At 42.2% G+C, this 21,784-nt stretch overlaps 1 protein-coding gene across 4 annotated transcripts in view; it reads right to left on the bottom strand.

Annotated features, from left to right (window-relative positions):
• RAB30 (RAB30, member RAS oncogene family) overlaps positions 1 to 21,784 on the bottom strand; it is a 78,838-nt gene that overhangs the window by 21,269 nt on the left and 35,785 nt on the right. The window contains exon 1 of one of the 4 annotated variants that reach the window (XM_032852960.1): positions 17,868 to 17,888. The exons of the other annotated variants lie outside the window; for them this stretch is intronic. The gene's annotated coding sequence lies outside the window, so the exon portion shown is untranslated. Of the gene's footprint in view, positions 1 to 17,867; positions 17,889 to 21,784 lie in introns of those variants that run through there. 4 annotated transcript variants of the gene reach the window in all.

Raw genomic sequence — 21,784 nt, 5'->3', positions numbered from 1 at the left:
ACTGATTGCAGAAAATACAACCAAACAAAATGAAAGAGAAAATAATTTGTAATCCCTTTCCCTAAGCAAATCCCCTCCTGGTGATAATTATAGTTAACATTTTGGTATACATCCTTCTAGGTTTTTTTGTTTATATACACTCACCTGTATGTATATAGATTTTTAAATGTATGGATTTTAAAAACAAAAACAAAAATAACATTATACAGTACTGTTTTGTTTTCTATAGAGTGGTATTTTCCCCAAACCCCAAAAATTAAAACTCATGGTATACCAACAGAACTGATTACCAGAGACCCTCAGTGTTCACTCAACATTTGCTCCTATGACCCTAAATACCCAAGAAAGGGGTGGCAAGAAGATAGATAGCTTCACAGTGATATAACTAAGTCTTAAAGACTTAAAAGTTCAAAAAATTCACATTGTGAAGAAAACTGATTTTGTTTAACCTAGGATTCACCAAACATGATTTTAACTGAGAATTCTTTTCTTATATCACACCTCCTAACAAAAATTTATCTAGCTACTAGGGCTCCATGAAACATCAGTATAGTAAATGTTATTTTACAGCACTTGAAATCAGGGTTACCACGCAGGGAGGGTTGTTACATGAAAGAAAATAAAATAAAGGAAGAGAAGGAAAAGGAAAGAAAAAGGAAGGGGAAGGGAGAAAGAGGACACCCAGATAAATTTCAATTTCAGATAGCAAAAAATACATTTTGATATTATAAGTTTGTTCCAAATATTGCCTGGGACATATTTTTAGTATGTAAATATAACCCAAATATTGCATGGGACATACTTATACTAAAAAGTTATTAGTTGTTTATCTGAAATTCAAATTTACTGCGCAATCCTACCCAGAGAAAATCGGAGTAGTTTTCACTCAGATTTACTAGAAACAGAGGCCCTAAACACAATCTCACACCTACCCAGATTGTGGAGGGAGGTCGGCAGGGCATGAGAAACAAGATATGCCTGATGAATCCAAAACCACAAGAGAGGAATAAAGAAGGGCAACAAGTAACATTTGTAGAAGGCATTACTGAGCGTGGCTACTTTAGAATCTAGGCCAGACTCCAGAGGCTCAGACTGGCATAGAGCACGCTCTGCAGGAGGGTTTCTCCCTCCTGGACAGTCTCAGAGCAACTGTGGCCTTTCCTCCCAGTCCATCTCCACATGTGCACCTGCCTGGTGGAGGAGGGGGTGCTCTATGCATCTGCTTCCCCTGCTGTCCTTACTGCGAAGGACCATGCTTCAGGAAGACACTCATGTCAGCATATTCAGGGCCACGTTCAAGTACACACTGAATTCAAAGTGTTTGATCTTTCACTCTAACAAGGTTCTGTCTCAGGAAGCTCATTAGTGCTTAATTACTAGAAGGCAATTACTAAACATTACTATAATCAACTGCTACAAGCTCACTTGCTTTACATAAGCTGCTAATTTCATGTTATTGCAAGTTAATTATTCTCCTTGGCCAGGGATGTCAAACACCCACCTGGGCCATGGCTGCTCCTCATTCAGCAAGCCATAATCTCCAGCATTCTGACGCGGCCTTTTACCGTTCACAAAATGTGGTCACAGACATGATCTCATCTGCACCTGCCAACAATCTTATGAGCTGCTTCTTATCATTCATTATGCAAGTGAGGAAATTGAGAGTTGAAGGACTGAAGTGTCATGCTAAGTCCCACACTAGTGAGTGGCAACGTGGCCTCTCCATCCTAGCCACGGAGGATGTAAGGAATTTACATGCTATCATTATTTATTTATTTATTTATTTATTTGACAGAGATAGAGAGAGAGACAGTGAGAGAGAGGGAACACAAGCAGGAGGAGTGGGAGAGGAAGAAGCAGGCTTCCTGCTGAGCAGGGAGCCTGATGCAGGGCTCCATCCCAGGACTCTGGGATTATGAACTGAGCTGAAGGCAGATGCTTAACAACTGAGTCACCCAGGCACCCCTACATTCTATCATTCTCGATACCAATAATCACAGCTGAGGCTTAGTCAATGCTTGTTATGTGCCAGGCGCTCTTCATATATGTACTCATTCAAGTTTCACAACAATCCTAGGAGGAGGGTACTATAATTTTTATTATTATTCCCAGCTTACAGAAAAGGACACCGTAAGCTTCCATCAAAATCACACAGCTAGGGGAGGAGTCAAGGTGTCGGAGAAGTAGCAGGCTGAGACTACTTCAGGTAGCGGGAGATCAGCTAGATAGCTTATCTAAAGATTGCAAACACCTACAAATCCAACGGGAGATCGAAGAGAAGAAGAACAGCAATTCTAGAAACAGAAAATCAACCACTTTCTGAAAGAATAAATGAGGCAGAAGAAAGAATTAGTGATATAGAAGACCAAATGACAGAGAATAAAGAAGCTGAGCAAGAGGGACAAACAGCTATTGGACCACGAGGGGAGAATTTGAGAGATAAGTGACACCATAAGACAAAACAACATTACAATAATTGGGATTCCAGAAGAAGAAGAAAGAGAGAGGGGAGCAGAAGGTATATTGGAGAGAATTATTGGAGAGAATTTCCCCAATATGGCAAAGGGAACAAGCATCAAAATCCAGGAGGTTCAGAGAACCCCCCTCAAAATCAATAAGAATAGGTCCACACCCCGTCATCTAATAGTAAAATTTACAAGTCTTAGTGACAAAGAGAAAATCCTGAAAGCAGCCCGGGAAAAGAAGTCTGTAACATACAATGGTAAAAATATTAGATTGGCAGCAGACTTATCCACAGAGACCTGGCAGGCCAGAAAGAGCTGGCATGATATATTCAGAGCACTAAACAAGAAAAACATGCAGCCAAGAATACTATATCCAGCTAGGCTATCATTGAAAATAGAAGGAGAGATTAAAAGCTTCCAGGACAAACAAAAACTAAAAGAATTTGCAAACACCAAACCAGCTCTACAGGAAATATTGAAAGGGGTCCTCTAAGCAAAGAGAGACCCTAAAAGTAGTAGATCAGAAAGGAACAGAAACAATATACAATAACAGTCACCTTACAGGCAATACAATGGCACTAAATTCATATCTCTCAATAGTTACCCTGAATGTTAATGGGCTAAATGCCCCAACCAAAAGACACAGGGTATCAGAATGGATAAAAAAACAAAACCCATCTATATGTTGCCTACAAGAAACTCATTTTAAACCCAAAGACACCTCCAGATTTAAAGTGAGGGGGTGGAAAAGAATTTACCATGCTAATGGACATCAGAAGAAAGCAGGAGTGGCAATCCTTATATCAGATCAATTAGATTTTAAGCCAAAGACTATAATAAGAGATGAGGAAGGACCCTATATCATACTCAAAGGATCTGTCCAACAAGAAGATCTAACAATTTTAAATATCTATGCCCCTAACGTGGGAGCAGCCAACTATATAAACCAATTAATAATAAAATCAAAGAAACACATCAACAATAATACAATAATAGTAGGGGACTTTAACACTCCCCTCACTGAAATGGACAGATCATCCAAGCAAAAGATCAACAAGGAAATAAAGGCCTTAAATGACACACTGGACCAGATGGACATCACAGATATATTCAGAACATTTCATCCCAAAGCAACAGAATACACATTCTTCTCTAGTACACATGGAACATTCTCCAGAATAGATCACATCCTCAGTCCTAAATCAGGTCTCAACTGGTATCAAAAGATTGGGATCATTCCCTGCATATTTTCAGACCACAATTCTCTGAAGCTAGAACTCAATCACAAGAGGAAATTTGGAAAGAACCGAAATACATGGAAACTAAACAGCATCCTTCTAAAGAATGAATGGGTCAACCAGGAAATTAAAGAAGAATTGAAAAAATTCATGGAAACAAATGATAATGAAAACACAATGGTTCAAAATCTGTGGGACACAACAAAGGCAGTCCCGAGAGGAAAATATATAGTGGTACAAGACTTTCTCAAGAAACAAGAAAGATCTCAGGTACACAACCTAACCCTACACCTAAAGGAGCTGGAGAAAGAACAAGAAAGAAACCCTAAACCCAGCAGAAGAAGAGAAATCATAAAGATCAGAGCAGAAATCAATGAAATAGAAACCAAAAAAACAATAGAGCAAATCAACGAAACTAAGAGCTGGTTCTTTGAAAGAATTAATAAGATTGATAAACCCCTGGCCAGACTTATCAAAAAGAAAAGAGAAAGGACCCAAATAAATAAAATCATGAATGAAAGAGGAGCGATCACAACTAACACCAAAGAAATACAGACAATTATAAGAACATACTATGAGCAAGTCTACGCCAACAAATTTGACAATCTGGAAGAAATGGATGCATTCCTAGAGACATATAAACTACCACAACTGAACCAGGAAGAAACAGAAAGCCTGAACAGACCCATAACCAGTAAGGAGATTGAAACAGTCATCAAAAATCTCCAAACAAACAAAAGCCCAGGGCCAGACGGCTTCCTGAGGGAATTCTACCAAAGATTTAAAGAACTAATTCCTATTCTCCTGAAACTGTTCCAAAAAGTAGAAATGGAAGGAAAACTTCCAAACTCATTTTATGAGGCCAGCATCACCTTGATCCCAAAACCAGACAAGGATCCCATCAAAAAAGAGAACTACAGACCACTATCCTTGATGAACACAGTTGTGAAAATTCTCACCAAAATACTAGCCAATAGGATTCAACAGTACATTAAAAGGATTATTCACCATGACCAAGTGGTAATTATTCCAGGGCTGCAAGGTTGGTTCAACATCCGCAAATCAATCAATGTGATACAACACATTAATAAAAGAAAGAACAAGAACCATATGATACTCTCAATAGATGATGAAAAAGCATTTGACAAAGTACAGCATCCCTTCCTGATCAAAACTCTTCAAAGTGTAGGGATAGAGGGCACATACCTCAATATTATCAAAGCCATCTATGAAAAACCCACCGCAAATATCATTCTCAATGGAGAAAAACTGAAAGCTTTTCCGCTAAGGTCAGGAACACGGCAGGGATGTCCGTTATCACCACTGCTATTCAACATAGTACTAGAAGTCCTAGCCTCAGCAATCAGGCAACAAAAGGAAATTAAAGGCATCCAAATCGGCAAAGAAGAAGTCAAACGATCACTCTTCGCAGATGATATGATACTATATGTGGAAAACCCAAAAGACTCCACTCCAAAACTGCTAGAACTTGTACAGGAATTCAGTAAAGTGTCAGGATATAAAATCAATGCAGAAAAATTAGTTGCATTTCTCTACACCAACAATAAGACAGAAGAAAGAGAAACTAAGGAGTCCATCCCATTTACAATTGACCCAAAACTATAAGATACCTAGGAATAAACCTAACCAAAAAGATTAAGAATCTATACACAGAAAACTATAAAGTACTCATGAAAGAAATTGAGGAAGACACAAAGAAATGGAAAAATGTTCCATGCTCCTGGATTGGAAGAATAAATATTGTGAAAATGTCTATGCTACCTAAAGCAATCTACACATTTAGTGCAATTCCTATCAAAGTACCATCCATTTTTTTCAAAGAAATGGAACAAATAATCCTAAAATTTATAGGGAACCAGAAAAGACCTCGAACAGCCAAAGGAATATTGAAAAAGAAAGCCAAAGTTGGTGGCATCACAATTCCGGACTTCAAGCTCTATTACAAAGCTGTCATCATCAAGACAACATGGTACTGGCACAAAAACAGACACATAGATCAATGGAACAGTATAGAGAGCCCAGAAATAGACCCCAACTCTATGGTCAACTAATATTCGACAAAGCAGGAAAGAATGTCCAATGGAAAAAAGACAGCCTCTTCAATAAATGGTGTTGGGAAAATTGGACAGCCACATGCAGAAAAATGAAATTGGATCATTTCCTTACACCACACACGAAAATAGACTCAAAATGGATGAAGGACCTCAATGTGAGAAAGGAATCCATCAAAATCCTTGAGGAGAACACAGGCAGCAACGTCTTCGACCTCAGCTGCAGCAACATCTTCCTAGGAACATTGCCAAAGGCAAGGGAAGCAAGGGCAAAAATGAACTATCGGGATTTTATCAAGATCAAAAGCTTTTGCACAGCAAAGGAAACAGTTAACAAAACCAAAAGACAGCTGACAGAATGGGAGAAGATATTTGCAAATGACATATCAGATAAAGGGCTAGTGTCCAAAATCTATAAAGAACTTAGCAAACTCAACACCCAAAGAACAAATAATCCAATCAAGAAATGGGCAGAAGACATGAACAGACATTTCTGCAAAGAAGACATCCAGATGGCCAACAGACACATGAAAAAGTGCTCCATATCACTCGGCATCAGGGAAATACAAATCAAAACCACAATGAGATATCACCTCACACCAGTCAGAATGGCTAAAATTAACAAGTCAGGAAATGACAGATGCTGGCGAGGATGCGGAGAAAGGGGAACCCTCCTACACTGTTGGTGGGAATGCAAGCTGGTGCAACCACTCTGGAAAACAGCATGGAGGTTCCTCAAAATGTTGAAAATAGAACTACCCTATGACCCAGCAATTGCACTGCTGGGTATTTACCCTAAAGATACAAACGTAGTGATCCGAAGGGGCACGTGCATCTGAATGTTTATAGCAGCAATGTCTACAATAGCCAAACTATGGAAAGAACCTAGATGTCCATCAACAGACGTATGGATAAAGAAGATGTGGTATATATACACAATGGAATACTATGCAGCCATCAAAAGAAATGAAATCTTGCCATTTGCGACGACGTGGATGGAACTAGAGGGTATCATGCTTAGCGAAATAAGCCAATTGGAGAAAGACAACTATCATATGATCTCCCTGATATGAGGGAGAGGAGATGCAACATGGGGGGTTAAAGGGGTAGGAGAAGAGTAAATGAAACAAGATGGGATTGGGAGGGAGACAAACCATAAGTGACTCTTAATCTCACAAAACAAACTGAGGGTTAATGGGGGGAGGGGGGTTGGGGGGGTGGGGTTATGGACATTGGGGAGGGTATGTGCTATATTGAGTGCTGTGAAGTGTGTAAACCTGGCGATTCACAGACCTGTACCCCTGGGGATAAAAATATATTATATGTTTATAAAAAATAAAAAAAAAATCACACAGCTAATGAGTAAAACTGCCAGGATTCAAAACCCACGTCTTTCTGGGTAAAAATTAAGTTGGAACTCTATCTCACTCCTTATACTAAAATAAATTCCAGATGGATTAAAGATTTGGATTTTGAAAAATGAAAACATAAGAGTACTAGAATAAAGCATGGTGTATATAAAATCTTAAAGTGGGGAAGGCTTTCTAAGAATTACTCAAAATCAAGGCCATAAAACAAAGAGATTGACCAATTTGACTACAGAAGTTTTTAAAAAACTCTTCATGGCAGAACAAGAAAAGATGAACTGATCAAAATATCTGAAATAAATATATAACTAAGGACTAATTTCCTTAAATGCTTTAAGAGTTCCCACTAATCAATAAGAAAAATTGAATAAATCAATAGAAAAAAATGGACAAAGGACACAAGCAGATAGTTTATAAGACAGGGAAGAAAAATGACACTTACGTATTTTTTAAAATAACCAGCTTTACTCCTGAGAGTAAATTCAAGCTCTAATGTATAATTAATAATTATACATTTAAACAATTAAGATTATAATTATAAATATTATTTTAAACAAGATGGTAACTTGTAATGAAAACTATAATGAATTCAAAAGCAGAAGCCATTTTTCACTCCAGATTGGCAGAGTTCCCTCTGTGAAGGAGAGGGTAGGGAGAAATGGGGTACCGGTATGCCACTGGTAGGAGGTAAATCAATCCAACCTCTGTGGAGGGCAATATTGATTTACAACTAAAAAGGCTATTACAAACCCTCTGACCCAGCAATTCCACTTCTCGGAATCTATTCTACACTTACATAATATAGGCTCACAGAGACACATGTAGTAGGATATTCATTACAATGAAGTCTGTACTAGCAAATATGAAAAACAACCTAATAGTCCATCCGCAGGAAAACGGTGGTAATATTATGAAAACTATACATCAGTATACCATGCAGCCTGCCGTGGACATCTGCAAGATGCTTTAAGTCAAAGAAGCAAGGTGGAAAATGATATGCATAGTATGAAAAGGGGGCATTTAGTTATTTATCTGCATAAGCATAAAACATCTCCAGAAAAAGGCACGACAGTATTTGCTTCTGGGGAAGGTGTCATATCTAGCTGTAGGAAGGAGGGTAACTTCCAACTCTTACATTGTATTCCAACCTTCTACTCAGTCTGCAGCGCTTGCAAGGCAAGACAGTTTTCCTAACACAGTGAGAGAAGTCTTTATTTAAAAAAAAAAAAAAAAATCTGTTTGGAGTGCTCTGTTTCTATCTTTCAGTCTTTCTCGTTGCTCTGCTGCAGCCCTGCACATGACAGGGAAGGAATGTCCTCCCCGCCTATGGGGTTGCCCTTCCCCGCTCACTGTGTGTGCCACTGCTTTCTCTACTAAACCGTGTCCCAGTCCAGGAAAAGCCTATACGGTGGACTCACTTGTACCGACTTCCCTCTGGACCGAGCCTCCATCGCTCGGCAGCCAAAACCAACGACAGAACCACAGTCTGAACAACTTCACCAGTAAAAACAAAACTCTCCCACATTTTGTATCATGAATCACAGCTCAGAAATTACTGCCCTCTGACACAGAATCCTGCCGAGGAAGGAGGAGGAGGAGCCTATCATTTTCTCCCCATTTTACAGAAATGGGCTTTGAAATCAGGAGTGACTTGCCTCAGGCCACGCGGCACGTGAACAACAGAGCCAGAAGGGCACACACCCGGGTCCCCTGACTCTAACTCAGAGCTGCCACCAGGACAAACAAGCTCTGCAAATATAAATCCCTACTGGGCAAGGCCGCAGGCACAGCACGAGGGAAGGCTGTCACGGACCCACGATGGGAGGGAGATCAAAAGCAGCCCTTGGGAATATTTTTTTCAGACATGTAAAAAAATAAAAATTAAAATTAAAAAATGGGCCTGAGATCTCCACAATCAAACATTTTATTTTATCCCTTGTATATGTCACCTTTTATAGCTTCCTATTTCCCAGAAACACACAACAGATTTGGGATACTGGGCAGGTAAGGAAAATGAAAGTTAATCCATAAAACAGCATTTCAACGGCACTACCCAAAGCCAATGTCTGAATTCTCTTGTTGAAGTCATAGTGCTCTTTCCCCTTCCCTCGTGAGAAAGCATCCCTGCACTGAGCACAGATTTGATTTTCCTCAGAAGTGAGAGGAGGAGAGACAGCCACAGCGCAGCCCTAGCGGCCACCTGGGCCCCCATTCCGTTAGCTCCCCAGGCGGAACTAGTCTGTTTTGCAGCTTAGCACTGGGGTGCAGGTGCTTGACAGTGTCTCGGGTGAGCCAGGAAATACTGGCACCTTGTTTCCTGGGGTAAAAGATACCTTTCCCACTCATTAATCCCTTTCCAAGATGGGGGGGGGGGGCTTCTGTATGCAAAACATGTTTGTGGAACTGCTCTGAAAAAGGTCTTCCCAGACCCAACTTGCTGTTTCTGTCGTCTGCACAAGCAGGCCAGGCTCCCTCCCCCATCCTTCTCCAACAATAAACAATATTGCCCAATGCCCGCCCCGCTGCATTCTCTAAGTCGGGGACTGCGTCTAATCTTTCCTCTGCAGAAGCTTTCCTGCGCCTGTTTGGCTGGACAGGAAGGGCCACCTTATCGGCCACCCTCAGTCTCCTCCCTCAGGCTGAGCACACAAAGCAGCATTGCCAGGCTGCCAGGGGGGCAGGGCTGCAGCCCCCAAGAGGGCTCATGCACTTCCCTAGCCTTAGGGACCCATGGCCTTGCAAGGACAGAAGTGTCTCCTTCCTGGCCAGAAGACTGTCACTCTAGGCTGGACCCTTCCTTCAGCTATTTAAACAGATTCCCTCCTCAAGGGAAGCATGAGAAAAAGTGAAAGGGAAGCAAGTGTCCACATGGTCTGGAACTCATATGGATGAGAATAAAATACAGGAATTCTCCCAAGTCTGTCTTTCAAGTTTGTGCCAGGTCCTGTGTCACTCAAGAGAATGACTGTTTGTTTAGGGCCTATGTATTTCACACACACCAGCCATTTCATCCTTGAAACAGCCCGGTGGGGGAGGAGGGGATGTCTTTGTTACCCTTACTGTCAATAAGATTTTACATCAATAGAGCACCTCAAGTTTGCTAAGTGCTTCCCTGTAAATGATCTTACCCGCATCCTGGCAAAAGCCTATGTGAAACTCTCCTTCAACACGGCCCCCCAAACACACACACACACACACACACACACACACACACACACACAAGCCATCTGTCACCAAAGCCTGCAGAGGTTCCATCAGAAATGTAGCTGGAGGGGCGCCTGGGTGGCTCAGTGGGTTAAAGCCTCTGCCTTCAGCTCAGGTCATGATCTCAGGGTCCTGGGATCGAGCCCCGCATCGGGCTCTCTGCTCCGTGGGGAGCCTGCTTCCTCCTCTCTCTCTCTCTGCCTGCCTCTCTGCCTACTTGTGATCTCTGTCTGTCAAATAAATAAATACAATCTTAAAAAAAAGAAAAAGAAAAAGAAATGTAGCTGGAATTCCTCCCCGGCAGCACCTTTGTCCCTAGTGCACCAAGCTGGCTCAGGCCCAGCCTGAAGCTCGGCGGCCACCCAGCCAGGCTACCATGGACTTCTGAACAGATGAAGTTTATACCAAGTGGCACAATGTTCCTCAATAGCAAGTTTTCAATATTCATCAAAAGTCTTAACAATGTCCATACTCTTTGATCTAACAATTCTGCTTCTGGGAATTTTCCTAAGGCATGATGCCAAGATGAGTACGAAAGTTCATTCCCGTATTACTTAGAATTGGCCCCAGAATGGAGAGAGGAGTAAAACCTCCACACGACAAAGAAGAGGTCATATTTTTGTTTTGGTTTTTCTTTGAGCCGCATGATGTAACATTATGAAATATATACTCGGAAGGAAACACATTTTTAAAATGCCTACCTTACCTCTGAGTAGTGGGATTATGGATAGTTTATTTTCTTCTTTATGAATGTATATCCTTTCTAAATTTTCTTCAAGAAACGTGACATTTACAGATAATACACATTACTAAAATATCATAGAGGCTCGATACTACTGAGAGAAACATGGGACAGACACACATGTACACAGCTAGTGACCATCCAATTTGCTCTTCTAGGAAATAGGCTCTTACTAGGTACAAACCAAGAGCAGTAACAGAGTTCAAACATTTCATGTAGTGAGCTCACTGCTGGGAATTCACTTTAAGGAAAGAACTGAACAAACTCAAAATGCTAAATGAACAAAAATGTTCATTGCGTCTTATGTAAAAGAACTGGAAATGATCCAAATGTCCAACAAGGGATCGTTCAGCACAGAACATCAACACCATGGAATGCGGGGCAGCCATTAGAAATGCCAATTATGAAAACTATGTGGAAATATGAAATAATGTTGACAACAGGCTATAAACTAAAGAGAATACACAAAGCTGCATTTCTCAGGAATACATGTTCACATACATGCGAACAACAGCATTTCAAAAGGAAGAATGTTAGGATTATGGGATCACAGGGAGCTTTTTTTATTTTTTAAGTTTTGTCCTTTTTTGTTTCTTTTACAAGTTTTTGACATTTTGAGTGTACCACAGGCACATTTTCAAAACATGGAAAACAAAGAAAAGGGGAAAATAAATTACCAAAAGGAACACAATCACCATCAGCATTTTGATGTGTTCCTCCCTATCCCTTTTTCCTATGCACTGGGTGGTTTGGTTTGGTTTTTATCACTGTAATCATGTCAATGTTTTCTTTAAAGCAGTTACAAAATCATTTCAATTTGTTTAAAAATTCAGTGAACTTCCCCTAAGACCTGCAAGAGAACACAGCCGTGGGGTTTCTCAAGCACTATCAGGAGAGTTTACCTAACAGTGTCCATTTGTAAACAAAAAACAGACATATTGTGCCACTGCCACAACAGATGGATTGATGAAAGTTCCTCGACACTTGCAGAGACACCTTAGGGCCACCTCAGTAACCGTACGTCAGGGGCAAGAAGAAGACTGTGTTACCAAAGCAGACATCGTTGGAAACTGGAAGCAATTTTACCATACTTTGAAAACAAACAAACAAAAAAAAACAACAATGTATCAAGTTTTCACATCAGAAAAAAGCATGAAGGGAACTAATCCAGATGGCCATTAGGTCCAGAACATTTACCCTCCTTTCTCTCTCTCACATCCTCTTTCTCCTGTCTGTCCACCTGTCCTGACCTTCACAGCTGCCCCTGTTCCACATCCATGCCACGTGGACTCCTTCCACGGAGAGACACAGAGACAGGGAAAAATCACTAAGCAGTGCATGAACTCCGCTGCCCGCTAAGTGAGTGTGGGCCCTGGAAAGGGAGACGGGAGACTGAGTCGGCTGTGGCTATGGAGGGGCTCAGTCTCTGCAGGAGTGTGACGCTTTTGTGCTTTCGATCAACTGAGCCCCTCAACACAAACCCACTCTTCATCTTGTACGTGCATTGGACCCCAGGCTGGCCTTCGTCCCAAGGCTGGGGAAAAGCTGCTGCCTTGAGCTGAGTGAGACAGGTCACGCTACCGTTTGCACAGCAAGCCTCACTCAACTACTCCTCACGTCAAGGACAAAGGTAACTGCGTTTTGTGCCTTAGAGGCTTTTAGAAACTAACCCAGGTACAAGATGCTATGCCACTCCACAGCAACCTTTCCAAAGAACTCATCTGAGCATGTCATTCCCACACATGAATCTCCTCAGGGGCTCCCGGCTGCCCACACAAAGCTGCGAGAGGAAGTACAGTGCCCCGGTGAAAAGGGCAAACTTTGGAGTCCTGCCTCCGCCCTCTATGAATTGGATGGCGTTGGGCAAGTTCCCTATCTTCTTGGTGCCTGTGTTTCTTTATTTGTACACAGGGATAATTACAGTAGCTACCCCATAGGGTCATGGTGGGATTAAAGGAATCAATGAAGAACAAAGAAAAGAGTCTGGCATATAGGAAGTACTCGGTAAGAGTTACGTGTTGTTCCTGTTATTGCTATTGTTGGAGAAAGTTCAAATTCTCTAGCAGAGCATACAGAGCCAGCCATGACTCAGGCCCTGCCCCTCTTTCTAGCTTTGTTTCTCATGATCTTTGAGTTATCACTGCCACTGAGATCATGCAGCCACGCCAGGCTCCCAGAGTGCAGACCCCAAGGAAGGTTCACTCCTCCACACCTTTACTCACACAGCCAGTCTCTCCTTGTTGGCTGGTGAACAACCACCGATCTCTGAAACCTTCCTTCCCCCTCCAAGTGGATTAGCCACTCCCTCCTTTGTACCTCTGCTACGTACTATTAAGACTCTCTTCATAGACACTTTATTATCTTCATTGATTTATGTATCCTACTTCCACCACTAGACCTTCAAGACGGAGGCCCCTATGAATTCTTAGCTGTATCCCCATTGCCTGGCATTCAGTCAACCCTAAATATTTATTAAATAAATGCACAAGAAATATTGATCAGAACACACAAAGCTGGAAATACTTTTCAGAGAACCTAGACACCAGGATTTAGAAATCAAATCCCAAAACACTTGGACTCTAAGGAGAGTTAATTGGAAGAGATCATATAACCAAAGAAAAGAAGAAAATTATGATTTCCCAGGAGAAAGTCAAACCTTGTTATAATGCAATGTCTGTATATTAGGGAATGGGGACAGAGGCGGAATTAACAATGGTTCTGAACTAGCTGATGCTGACTATTCACTGAATAGTACTTTTTAAACCTTTTCTTCAGAAAAATGTAGTGTCATAGCTGACTGGGGAGTACCTTTCATCTTGCCGAGAATGCAGGCTAACTCAATATAAAATACTACAGGAGACCCAGACTGTAAGAAAGAAAGAGAATTAATCTTTCTTGGGTGTCCATGATAAGCTGGATACTTTAAAAATAACATATTTTCTATTTATTAAATACAATTTGCTGGACACGGAACTATTCACTTCTTGTGCATTCTCAAGTTTGCTAGTGTAAGTCCTGAACAACTCTGAGATGTAAGTATTAGGGTCTCCATTCTACAGATGAGAAAAATATATTCCTACACCCCACATACTTGGAGTGAATGTCTACTATGCCAAATACTGATCTAGGAGGAGAGGATACAGCAATAAACAAACAGAAAAAGGTTCCCCCACTTCAGAGAATATACATTCCAGTCGGGCAACAAGCAGAGCAATGAATGAATGAGGAGATGAGCAGATACCTTAGTGAACAAGGAAAATACCAGATAATGCCAAGTTCTCACTTGTAGAGAACTAGTAGGGAACAAAAATAGGAGGAAGGGAACAGAGTGACTAGGCGGTCGGCAATTTTAGAGTGGGATGTCAGAGAAGGTCTCTCTGAGGGGGCTGTATTTAAGATGAGATTTAAACAAGAAAGATCAAGCACGTGCAGATTGGAAGAAAAGTATTTCACGCTGAAGGAAGAACTAGGGCAAAGGCCCTAAAATGAAAATGGACTTTGGCAAGTTCAAGGAACCAAAGCCAGCACTCTGAGGCTGATGCACTGTCAGTGAGAAGCAGGTTGGGTGAGTGACATGGGGCTGGTCATAGAGACCTTGGTCTGTCAGGGTAAGGAGTGTGGATTTCATTCTGAGAGCAATGGGAGGCCACTTGGGGGGAGGGGGAGAACCGGGGAGGAGTGTGGCACAAACTAACAAATGGTGTTAAAGATTTCTCTGGTCTCTGTAATGGAGGGCATTATGGTATGGATACAAGTAGAAGCAAGAAGTCTAGTTAGGAGGTCACTGCAAGTGGTCTAGGAAGAGGACGATAAGGCTTGGACTAGGGTGTGGGTGGTAGATATGGTAGGAGGTGGTTATGGTGGGAGATGGTGGGAAGGGATGGCCTACATTTGGAAATGTTTCTGAAGACAGAAAAATTAGGACTTGCTGAAGGAATGGATGACAATAAGGAAGAAAGAAAGAAATCAAAAGCAATGCCTAGATATTTTGGCTTAAACGCTTGGAGAGGGGATAGTAGCACCCCTTACTGAGGTGGGGAAGATTGAAGGAAGAACATGTTTTGGAAGGAGACAAAGTCAAGAGTTCTCTTTCAGTGGTGTGAAAAGTGCAATGCCTCTTAGGTACTAACTGGACAGGAGTCTGGAGTTCCAGAGAAAGTCTGAGGATACAGATACAAATTTGAAGATCATTAGCAAATGGATGCTACTGAAAGTCATTGGATTAGAGGAGGATACCTATGTCTCAGAGAAGAGAAGGGGGCCGTTTTAGAACACGGAGCGCATCACCATTTAGAGGGGGAGAAGAGATGGAGGAGAGCCCCAAGAGGCAGGAAGAGACCCAGGGAAGTAGAGTGTCCAAGAAAACAGCAATCAGCCTTGTCAAATGCTGCTGAGAAAAGGAGTAAGATTAAAAGAAAGCAGTGACCTTCCACTTGGTCACATGAAGGTCATTCATTGATTGACACTGACAAGAACAGTCCTCATGAACAATGGGAAGAAATTAGAGCGAAGGAAAGGCCTCAAAACCCAAACTATGGACAGCCTGTAAGTTTTACAGAGAAAAGGAAACTGAAGACAGCTAGAGGGGGATATAATGTCAACAGAGGTGTAAACTAATTAATGAATTTATTTTGGAATATTTAAGGGATAAAATTAGAAAACATTTTGGAATATCAGATGGTGTGGAGGAGGGGGCTGTTGTTTATTTTCAGATAGGAAATACAGGGGCATGTTTATTTGCTACTGAGAATTATCCAGTGATGAGGGTAAATCTGATGATGGTAGAGAGAAGGGGCATAATTACAAGACCAAAAACCTACAAGACTTAATCTTAACAAAATTAATAATGTGCCCAAGGTAAAAGAACTCGTAGCCTGGGGAGCTGGGATGGATACTAATCCAGATCTGTTTTGACTCCTAAGGGCATCCTTTTATCGCCACTGACTATGATATAATACAGAAGCATTTACAAAAGATCCCAATTCTAGGAGTTAGAAGGAATCATAAGAGAACTTCGGAGCACCAACACAAACATACACCCCCTTCTATATAAGCAAGCTCTGTTCATCCCACAGACCGGCAAATGTCATTTCTATTTGCACACTTGGTTGTGGTTCTACTAGCTGTAGGACCTTCTGTTGTTTCCCTTATATATTCAGAGTGGGTTTGAGGAGAGGACAGGGACACTGAGATAAATCACAGTGCAGTGTAAGGGGGAACACTATTGAATAAACTCTCTAATAACTATAAGAAGGAGGAAAAATATGTTTTTAATGTCAGTTGTGTGTTTATATTCAGCAAAAGAGAAGATGGGAATTAAGGTACACGGTCATTGTTTCTCTCTTCTTTACACAGCTATCTCAGGAAGCAAGTGACTGTAATGAGGCCAAGAAGTGGCCTTTCGTCATCTGTTTCCCAGGCCCACTCCTGCCCTACCACATGGTGGCACAGCATCACCTTTACTCACACCTGGCTTCCCATTACCTGTTCTAGTTTATCTCTTCCTTCAGAGCAATATTGACACCACCTCCCGCATGAACTGCTCCCTGATCTCTCCTTCTCTGAACTTTTATAGCACTGAGAACTAGTACCACATAAATCTGGCTCTTGATCATATGAAGATTTAAAACTATTCCCTGATTCAAGTATCAGAGTGAAAGTAAGAGTACTTTTCAGTCAGAAATTCAATATAGTGTTTGGTCGTTGTTACTCTGAGAGGTAGCTTAGTAGTACAAAGATCAAGGTGGTTCTGGCTTGAAATTGTGGCTCTGTTCCAACTCTAATATGCTAAGTAATCTTGGGCAAGTCACCTTCGGAACCTCAGCTCTCCTACCTAGAAAACGGGAATAATATGACCATCTCCCACCACCTGGGTTTGTATCTGAAACATGCTGGACAGTTTGCTCTTTGGCTGAAAACCCTACAAACCCCTGGTTTTCGAAACCAGGTCTGGAATGCTTCAACCAGCTCACAACATCTTGTCAGCTTCTCCTCAGTCCTAGCCTACCTCACATTTCTTGCTGATGATTATAAAGTCATCATTGTATCTCTCACCCCATGCTTTGTCTTCTGGTCCCTTCAGTTCCTCTACCCTCACTCCACCTTGCTCAGGTAGGTTCTCCCATATTACCCCAATCATAGCTTCATCACCACATTCACCCACTTGCTTAATTATTTACAGGATCACCTATGCCATAAAACAAGGGTTCTCTGAAGGAAAAGACTGAATTTTATTCATCTTTGTATCCCCAGCAGCACAGTGCCTGGTGCATATAGGTACTTAGTTCTTTAAAGATTTAATGTATTTACTTGAGAGAGGGCAACAGAGAGTGCATGAGTAGGGGGGACGGGCGGAGGGAGAGGGAGAAGCAGATTCCCCACCGAGCAGGGAGCCAGACATGGGTCTCAATCCCAGGACCCCGGGATCATGACCTGATACGAAGGCACCGCTTAACTGAGCCACCCAGGTGCCCCAGTACTTACGTCTACTTCACCATTCTGATGACCATTTCTTCATCTATGAAATAGGAAGAATATCACCTACTTGAAGGGATGGAATTAAGTCTAAATATTCAAAGTTGACCAGAGGTGGCTGTCATATATAACCAGCCATCAGCATATTTGATTTATATTCTCAGCATCTCCTGGTTTTGCTTTCCTATTCTGTCCTTTAGATCAAGCTCTTACATTGGCCCTGTGTCCTTGCTGTGAGCCCTCTCCCCCACCCATATCCTTGATCAGCGAGGGCCCCAAGCTCCAGACCTGTCTAGAGTTCCCACCCGTGACAGTGTCCTCTGAACTGGGAGGATGACTTAGCTGAGGCACCAGTGCAGAACCACATACATTTCTTAAGTACCTTTGTGCCAGGTAATGTCCCAGACGCAGAAGTAACACAAGATGCACAGGGAATTTAGGTTCTGCTGAGGGTAAGGGAAGAGACAGGGAGACAGATGAAGGCAAGAACAATTCAAAGAAAAAGGCTGTATACCTCTGGGGAAATTCAGGAAAGCCTTAGAGGAAGTGGCATTTCAACTGGACCTTAAAGAGCTGAGGGGCTATTTCCAGGGTCTTGTGTTTTCCTCAAAACATAGCACCAAAATTCTCCTGCTCCTCTGATGGAAAGTAAGATAAACTGAGGAAACGCAGCCTCCTGCATGTCCCTCTATGAGAGTCACACTGCACAGCAGGGAGGCTGACAAATCCTGAAGTACAGAACCCTATTTAAGTGTGTTTAATCCAGCACCCCAAATTTGTCTGCACACTAGTTCTCTGTTTCTTTCCCCCTGGAGGCTCTATGTGGCATTCTGAGAAAGGTACTGGAAACAAACGAGAGGTTACTGTTAACCTTTTAAAGTTGTATGTTTGAATTTTAACAGGACCTCTCCTAGATACTATTTTAACATCAGATGCTTTTAAATAATGTAATCAGCAATTTAAAAAATTCTCCTGGGGCACCTGGGTGGCTCAGTGGGTTAAGCCTCTGCCTTCGGCTCAGGTCATGATCCCAGGGTCCTGGGATCGAGCCCAGCATCGGGCTCTCTGCTCGGCAGGGAGCCTGCTTCCCCCACCCACCCCGCCGCCCACCTCTGCCTCTCTGCCTACTTGTGATCTCTGTCTGTCAAATAAATAAATAAAATCTTAAAAAAAAAAATTCTCCTGGCACTTGGTCCAAAACGAAAAAGCAATGGGAGACTTTGCAGAATGAAGTAGCTGTCAAGAAAGAACAAACTGACTCCTTTACTGCGAAGCGGTGTACAGACCACAAGCCTTTCTATCCAGGGAGGGAGGGAATGAAGCATCTCTGCTGGGGAGTCCATTCCTTCTATGGAAGGATGTTTACACTCTCTTACGGCGCCCCCCTCCCTCTCCAACATGCTGACTGGGTAAAAAAAACCCAGACTTAAAAGAAAGGGAATGGCATTGCATAACAAGCCAGCTAGGCATGTTTCCCTCCTTAATATTTACCAAACAGTAGTGCCTGCAAGGGACAAGAAGGAAGGGGGCATTGAATGCCCATCTGTCCCCACTCTGGAGATGCAGTGCTCAATTCTCCAGCCTGTCAGTTAACAAATGTTTACTGGGAGCGAGGCACTGGGCTCCAGATACAGAGAGAAACAAGACAGAGTCCTGGTCCTGAGTCTGGTCTCACAGCCCAACAGGGAGGACAGGCAGGGAAACAAACTGCAATGCAGCATTCAAAGTGCAAGCAAACAATTCTGTAAGAGGTGAGTGCAAAATGCCAGTGAGGCACAAAGGCAGGCACTCCTTAACTCTACCTGGGCTTCAGGTCAGAAGAGAAGCATGTTAAAATAAGAGGATTCCCAGAAGACTGGAAAGGGGCTTTCCTGGCAAATCTCTCTCTCTACCTATCTATCTATCTACCAATAGGGTTCTAGGTACATTTGAGTAGAATCGGGTAGGATAGGGCAAAACTGGGGCGGGGGTGGGGGGGAGCAGCTGATCTTCCCGTGAAAGTAGCATGCTGAACAGCTGCATCTAATTTCACTTGCTCCCCAAACCCTACAAAAATCCACTAGAGACTTCTTGGTCTTAATAACAAAACTGTAAGTTCAGGGAAAGAGAAGATAATGGTGTCAAATTTTGGAAGCTTGGGAAACAGATGAACACATAGTAACTGACAGCAGATGCAAGAAATCTGAATCCTAAACCAGAGGCAGGGAAAGCTGAGTGTGCAGCTGATGGGAACCACAGGGTTCTCACCAGGCCCAGGACTGGCAGTCATCGCGCTCCTAGAGCAGCGGGGCAGAAGCTGAAGCTGAAGAAAACAGCTTCAAGCAGCTAAATCCCTAGATCCTTCTCCTCACTGACAGAATTCTGGAAGCTTAGATGCTAGAGAGCATAAAACAGAAATGTCCAGTATTTGTTTTAAAATAATCTGGGGAGAGGGGGTGGGAGGGACACAGATGAAACGACTGCTGGTGAACCTGGGTGACAGGAACATGAGGATTCATTGCACTGTCCTCTCTACTTTGTAATCTTTGGAATTTTCCATAATAAAAAGTAAGAGTGGCTCTGGTCCAGGAGTACCCAGTATGGTTAACGGGGAACATTGGTTAACGGGGAACATAAAAAACCCAAGGGCACTATGTCTGCTGAAGGTGAAGTACAACAGTTTCCTAGTCCCTCTCCTCTAGAGACTTCCCTCTTGCCCCGCCCAGCAAAGAGATGGGAAAACGTGAAGATGCTGCCTCAGGGGTTTCCAACAGCCCACCCCCACCACACTTCAGTGAGTCCCACGGTTAATGATCTCCAGCCCATAGTCAGTTTCCTGACAGCTTTTTGGTTTTTTTGGACAGCCTCATAAAGATATTAACTCCCATACTCAATTCACCCTTTTAAAGTGTACAATTAAGTGATTTTTTTAAAAAGATTCTATTTATTTATTTGACAGATCACAAGCAGGCAGAGAGGCAGGCAGAGAGAGAAGGGGAAGCAGGCTCCCTTGTGAGAGGGGATAGCCCGATGTGGGGCTTGATCCCAGGATCCTAGGATCATGATCTGAGCCAAAGTCAGAGACTTTAACCCACTGGGCCACCCAGGTGCCTCAATTCAGTGATTTTTAGTATATTCACAGAGCTGTAAAACCATCACCACTGGGGTGGTTTATTAAGATATAACATTAAACTTCATTAAGATAAACTCTCAATTCACTCTTTTAAAGTGTACAATTCAGTGGTGTTTAGTATAGTCACAGAGTTCTAAACCATCACCATGATCAATTTTACAACATTTTCATCACCCCAAAGAAAGCATTACCCATTAGCAATCACTCCATCCATATACCACACCCCCACCCACACTGCAGCCCCAGGCAACCACTAATCTATTTTCTGTCTTTACAGATTTGCCTATTCTGGAAATTTCATATAAATGAAATAATATACTCTGTGGTCTTTTGTGAGTGGCTTCCTTCATTTACCACTCAAGGTCTCAACAGTTGTTTTGTTTCCTATTTTTTTAAGCTACCGTCTCCCTACCCCCCACCCTTAATTAGACCACACAGCCAAGGATCACATTCAAAGACATCTTGGGAATGCCTCTAATGAAGATACAGACCAGAGCAAACACACACACACACACACACACACACACACACACACACACGGAGCTTGAAGGAAATAGATACTATATATGAGGCAGGGAGCAGGGTGGGAGGGAAATACCATTAATATCCTCACAAAAATGAAATAAAATTATAGCCATAAAATGCAAATAGGATATATATAAAGGAAACACCAAGAATACAAAAAAGAGCTCTTGGAAATTGACAACTTAGTAGCAGAAATTTAAAAACAAAAACAGAAACAACAACAAAAAACCTCAATAAAAGGATTAAAAAATGAAGTAGAGAAAATCTGGAGAGTAGAATCACGAGACAAAGATTGGAAAACAGAAGAAGTTAAGAATATTCTAGAGGACTAGTAGAGAAAGTTCAATATCTGAATAAAAGAAATCCCCAAGGGGCACCTCGGTGACACAGTCAGTTAAGCGGCAACTCTTGGTTTTGGCTCAGGTCATGATTTCATGGGTAATGACATGGAGGCCCGCATTAGGCTCCATGCTCAGTGCGGGGGTCTGCTTGAAGATTCTCTCCCTTTACCCCTCCCCCCATTCTCACATGGGCTTGCACTCTCCAAAAATAAATAAATCTTTTTAAAAAGTAAAAGAAATTCCC

Source organism: Lontra canadensis, unplaced genomic scaffold (genome assembly GCF_010015895.1).
Source record: "Lontra canadensis isolate GAN:19392208 unplaced genomic scaffold, GSC_riverotter_1.0 scaffold7, whole genome shotgun sequence".
Lineage (NCBI taxonomy): Eukaryota > Metazoa > Chordata > Mammalia > Carnivora > Mustelidae > Lontra > Lontra canadensis.
Note: the sequence above shows the minus strand (reverse complement) of the source record. Positions and strands in the feature narration are given on the sequence as shown.